We start from the raw sequence: 6,234 nt of genomic DNA, 5'->3' as shown, positions 1-6,234 counted from the left end.
CAGAGTTGATCATGATCCTATGCATTGCAGTTGCTCCTAGCAGCCCCGATTAAGCACCAGGACCGCACTGTGCTAGGCGCTGTACAAACCCAGAATAAAGAGCTGGGCCCTGCCCTGCAGAGCTATGAACAATCGGACACTGAAGTAGGGTGACCAGATGTCCCAATTTTTTTCTTACATAGGCTCCTATTACCCCCCCTCCCCGTGTCCCGATTTTTCACACTTGCTGTCTGGTCACCCGTCAGTGAACAATCAGTGCTTTATTCTACAGCCTACTTCCTAAACTGTCTCTCCTGGATACACCTTCCCCATGCTGCCATTCCCTGCTGCTGGGCTCAGCGTTTCCTCCAGTGCTGTGATCACAGGGGATTGATGCGCTGTAATTTGAGCGGTTTCAGAGTAACAGCCGTGTTAGTCTGTATTTGCAAAAAGAAAAGGAGGACTTGTGGCACCTTAGAGACTAACCAATTTATTTGAGCATCAGCTTTCGTGAGCTGTAGCTCACTTCATTGGATGCTCACGAAAGCTGATGCTCAAATAAATTGGTTAGTCTCTAAGGTGCCACAAGTCCTCCTTTTCTTTTTGTAATTTGAGCACGCATGTCCGGGGCTGCAGAAAGCACTTCTCCCCTGCAGGGGGCAGTGTGCAGCCGCTTTCTGCCCCATGCAGCAGGACTGGTCTGCTGTTTCCATGCTGATCTGTCTGGGTTCTGGGCATGTCCTTTGGTCTCCAGGAATCAGCTCGGGGGCTGGGGGGCAGTGTAAAGGGGCTGGGCTCTATTTTTGGAGCAGTTTAGCAGGGTGGCTGCTGTGGGGGAGAGGATCAGGTTTTCCCCACGCAGCTGGGAATCGGGACCATAAGGCGATCAATGAGGCCTGCCACAGTGGGAATTGCCCACCTCTGGCCAGCCGGGGCTAGATGTGGTGGATTCCAGAGCTTGCCGCCGTCTGGGCTCCTCCGACCCGAAACAAGGCGGGTGTAGCTGGGACTGCGGGTGGGATCACCTTGGCCATCGCTAACCTTTGCATTCCTCTGCCCTGTCCCCCCTCCCCAAACCAACTCCCCCAGTGCAGCTATCGCTTTACAAACAGCCCTGTGTGCTTGGCAAGTGGCCGGGCATTGTGTTCAGGCCAGGGGCTGGAGTGGAGGCTGCAGTGAGGTCAGCCAAAGAACCCCCTTCTACCCACCCAGGACCTGGAGACTGGCTCTGCTATTTGTACCTCCCGACAGCCCCTATCTGGATCTTCCCAGCAACACCAGCTGGCGCGCCTGGGCCTCGTTCTTAACCCTGGCAGGGCTGGGTGTCAAGCAGGCTGTGCCAAGTGGAGGAGGGGCATCACCTTGAGCTGGGGGCAGCTTGGCCTCCTATGCCTGCTTGGATCACCTGGGACGCTCTTGCAGCCGGTTCCTGCTGGCATGTGCTAGAGCCCTGGAGCAGAAACGAAGGCAGATCTAGCTGCTCCATGGAGCCTCTCCCTCCTGCAGTGAATCTGGCCCTCGTACAGCTCCTAGCGCAATGTGGCCTTCATCTCCCCTGGGCCCAGCTTGGCCAGGCATACTGTTCACCAGCCTCCTACCTGCCTGCAGCCCTTAGGCCACCCCCAGGGCCAGCTTTGTCTGCTGGGCGTTTGGTGTTGGGGTCTGACCTGGGGCTGTGCCCCTGTGCGATTTTAGCCAGGGCACAGCCCCAGTCTAGAAACCATTTGCACCCAGGCCACATGATTGGCATGGGTACAGTTTATCCGGGTTCAAAATAGGTGCCAAGCCCACTGCCCTGGTGGCCACAAGGGCCTTTGCGTTGGTGCAGCATCACCGTAGGCAGCAGTCCTAGAGGACATGAGGCCTAAATCTATGAGACAGCTCTAAAGGGGGGGAACCCCCCAATGGTGCCAGCTGCTCCTTGCCTGCCCTCCTGCCCCCCACATGCACTGGTGGTGAAAGAGCCCAGCCCCCCAGCAGTGTTCTTATGGCACGTCCGTGAATGTGAACCCCGTGGTCAGGGCTGGCTCCGGGCACGAGCTTTCAAAGCAGGTGCTTGGGGTGGCATTTAGAATGGGGCGGCAGTTCGTGTCCCTCGATGGCAATTCATTGGCAGCTCTGCCGCTCTTCCCACCGTGGCGACTGCTTGGGGCGGCAAAATTGGTAGAGCCACCCCTGCCTGTGGTGCCATGCTCCCTGCACCACACAGTCTGCCGGCTCGTGAGCTGTCTGGGGCAGGGACTGCGACTTCCTCTCCCGGTGGTGCCCAGCACTGCAGGGGCCCGATTCTGCTGGGGAGGGTCGGGCACTACCCCACGAGCAGTAGCAGCCTGGGGTATTTGCTCCTGCATGAGGGCATATGGCATGGGGGTGAATGCTAACCCGTGCGCACACCCCACTCTCCCTAGTGGTTGGGGGGTGGGGGGAATTGACACACGTCAGGTGGATGATTAGCCTGGAGCTCATGCCAGCCCCAGCCTGATTTGCCCTGTCTGGTCTTTTAATACATGGCTGCAATTTAAATAGCAGAGCCCAAATTAGCCCTGCCAGGGTGCTCGGCCAGGCTTCACTGCAGGGGCGGGGGTACGAGCTGGTAACCTCACTCCCAGCACTCAGGCTCCCCCTCGATTTCTCCAGCTGATCCTGCCCAGGGAGGGATGTGACAGGCCAGGGCCTGTAGGGAAATAGAGGCACAGCAAGGGGAAGAGACTGTCCCAAGCAGGGAAGGGGAAGGACCCGGTCTGGGCCCTGGCATGTGGAATACCCACCTCCCTGCTCCTGGTGCCTCTCCCTGGGCAGGGCTGTCACACAGGGGGCATGGTAGGGTCTGTTCCCGCTCGGCACAGTCCCATCCAGCCCAGTGGGTGCCAGGCCCAGGGCACCAAGCATCCAGCTAGGGAAGGGCTTGGCAGGGCCGGGAAAGCCATGAAATGGGACTTGCTGCAGCCCTGGCCCCGTAGTCCTTGGCCAGTTCTCACAGGGGCTCGTTCACAAGCGGGGGGGTCTGCGGGGGGAGCAGGGCGCATTCCTCCTCTGTGTACAGCTGAAAGGGCCCGATATGCTTGTCGCTGGGACCTTGTCGCACTTAAGGGGCTAATCTCCGAACACAGGGCATGTGAGCTGGGCTCTGCATTCTTGGCAAGGGCCTGCCGTGGGGGTCAGACACAGAACAGCTCCCTATAGGGCTAGGGGCACCCACCCTGCCCAGCCACCGCCAGCAGCATTAGCTCATTCAGCTCCGTGCAGGGCAGGGGACAAGCACCCGGGCTATAACCACTGGACACCACCACCCTGCACGGAGCTGAATGCCTCGGAGGATGATCTCTTGGGGCTGGTTAGTCATGGCTCCGCCGGGTCAGGGCCTTTCGGAATCAGCAGCTGCCTGTTGTTACAGCCTCCGACCCCAGCCGGCTACGGAAGAGCGAGAGGCCTTTGCCCTGCTTAGGGCGAGCCCCTAGCGCCAGAGCTGGAATTTCCTGTTGTTTCTCCGCTAAGCACGTTAGATAAAACACGCACACGGGTGTGGACTCGTGCGTGCACGTACACACAGAGACAGACGTGTGCGTGTACCCAGGGGTGTGTGAGCACAGGAAGACACAGACGCACGTGCCCACCCAGGCGTGTGCATGTACCCACACGTGTGTAAACGCACAGATGTGTACAAAGACACACACCCACCCCTGTGCCTGGCACCTCCATGATCCAGGCTCTCTGCCCCCCACCATGGGCTCTGCTGAGTGATACTCCCTGCAATTCACGTCACACCCGGCGGCTGACACAGGGCCACAGTGAAGCAGCCGGAGGAGACCCGCGTGGCCGTGCAGCCCAGGGAACGAGACCAGCCAGGCAGGCTGGGGCAGCACCACTCAGTACTCGGCTGCCCTCTGCCCTCTCGCCCGCCCAGTTGGGCAGTGCCCTGCCCCTCAGGCCCCTGGTGGGCTGCCAGGGCCTTGCTCCCAGCTGGTGCCCGCTCGTCTGGCTCTTGTCTGCTTTGGGCGTCGGCCTCCTGCAGCGCTCGCTGTGATCCAAGCGTGGGTGGGTTTGTGAGAGCCCTCGAGGGCACCTGGGGCCGTTTCACTGCAGACTGCAAGGCGCTGCGGTGGGGGGGGGAATCCCCTGCCACCCGTTTACAGGGGAGGGGATGCTGCTGAGCAGGGCTGGATGCCTCTAACCCCAGAGCCGGCTCGGCTCAGTGCCAGGGCCCCCAAGCCACGTGCCCTAGGCCTGCCCTGAATGGAGACCAGGCGTGGGAAGGGAGAACAGACTAAGCCTCTGGCCCTTTCAGTCCGTGGCAAAGGTAGCCACTTAGTGCCCCCTGGCTAGGGGGCTGGGCAACCGGGCAGCTGGGCAGCTAGAAACCAGGCAGAGGCCCTGCCAACTCCAGCCACGTCCTGGGCCCCTGCTGGGGGCTGTTCCTGGGTCACTAATAATAATCACCCCAGGCTCTGACCTAGGACTTTTCCTCAGTAGGTCAAAGTGCTGTTTAACGGAGGGCAGCAGCATGATACCATTTTACAGAGAGGGAAACTGAGGCACAGAGCAGGGCCGTGGCTTGCCCAAGGCCGGTGGCAGAGCAGGAACAGCACCCAGGTCTCTGGCGTCTCTGCCAGGTGCTCTATCCGCCAGGCTGCTGATCCATCCGAGGCAGGTTTGCAGAGACCCTTGGAGGGCTGGAGCCCCGTGTCACAGCCCCAGAGCCCTCAGAATCAGACACTGCTAAGCGGCGGCCATAGGAGTTTAATGTGGAACAGCGTTTCTGTGACTTACGCCAGCCCAGCCCCTGCGCTGCCAGCGGGCTGCAGCTAGAGACCCGCTGGTCGGGCTCTCCGAGCCCTGGGCTCTCCTGGGCCTCGCAGCTCTGCCCATTCCCCTCGCTCCCTCTCTGCAGGCCCCCACTTCACATCCTGCATTGCCCTGCCCCTCCGTGCTGTCCCGGTGGTTTCTGCACCCCCCAGCGCTGGGGTACGTGTGTGTGAACAGCCCCTCTCTGTCCCTGCTCCCCCCCACCCTCAGCGCCAGCTGGCACCTGCCCCACCCTCACTCACAAGCCAGGGTGCGGCCGGAACCACTGGGCCGGGCCAGGCCAGGCCAGGCTGCCTCCTTGGCCAGGGAGAGGAGTTCAGACTCAGTGGGGCCCGGAACCAACCAGACACCCCTGACCTCCCCCTCACCGCCCCACAGCTCCTTCACCTTCCGCCACTTGCCCTCCAGCCAGCTCCCTCCCCGTCTGTGACAAAGTTCCTCCTCTGCCTTGGTGCGTCCTGCGCTTATTGGTGGATTTGCTCGCCTCTGAGGTCCACGGCAGCCCTCAGTTCGGCCACTTTGGCTAGTGGCTCAAACCCCGTTCACTCAGCTACCCTCAGCACTGGCCAGCGCGGGGAAACGGAAGGAGAACAATCCCCGCAGTCTCTGCTGATCCACCTCGTGGGTTGGGCGACAGGCCAGGGACCTTCCCCTCTGGTGGGACCCACAGTCCAGGGCAACTCCTGTATCCAATAGGGAGTTGGGGGGATCCCGGGCCCAGGGCGCTGTGGATCACAGCAGTCTACAGTGTTTCTTGTGACAGCTACAACTCCCTGGGCTATTTCCCCATGGCCTCCTCCTAACCCCTTCTCTAACCTCACCACAGGACCTTCCTCCTGACGCCAGGTAGCATTTGTACTCCTCAGTCCTCCAGCAGCAGCAGCACCAGCATGCCCATGCCCACGCCCCTTAATTGGCTCCAGGTATCCTAATTAGCCTGCTTACCTTAATTGGTTCCTGATTGTTCTGGAACTGCCCCTGTTTCCTTACCCAGGGAAAAGGGAACTGCTTAATCTGGGGCTAATATATCTGCCTTCTGTCTGTTCATGCATCTGGGCAGAGTTCCTCTGGGCGGCGTCCACTGGCTCCCTTGACGCCTTCGAGGAGCACTGGGTGCTGTCTGTGGTTCTCTGCTCAGTGTCCCCATCAGGTTCCCTTCGTTTGACCCTTTGACCGCACTCCTGTCCCTGTTATTTCATTAGTTGTCCCCCGGAATCACTTGGTTTCCAGGTCCTGTGGATCCTCCCCTTAGATGGAGGGGGGTCCTTTAGCAGTGGGCTTCTGCCCCCCCCCCTTCCTGGATCCCAATAGGATCACTCTCCTGTAGCCATCTGGCCTGACCCTGTCACACCTCCTGCATTTGCACTCCTGGGTTCTCTTGCCTCCTCAGAGCACCTCCCTCCATCACGTAACCTTGGCTTTCAGTGCCCCCTTCCCATCCTGGATCCAGTC

This window comes from Lepidochelys kempii, chromosome 25 (assembly GCF_965140265.1).
Source record: "Lepidochelys kempii isolate rLepKem1 chromosome 25, rLepKem1.hap2, whole genome shotgun sequence".
Taxonomy (NCBI): Eukaryota; Metazoa; Chordata; order Testudines; family Cheloniidae; genus Lepidochelys; species Lepidochelys kempii.
Note: the sequence above shows the minus strand (reverse complement) of the source record.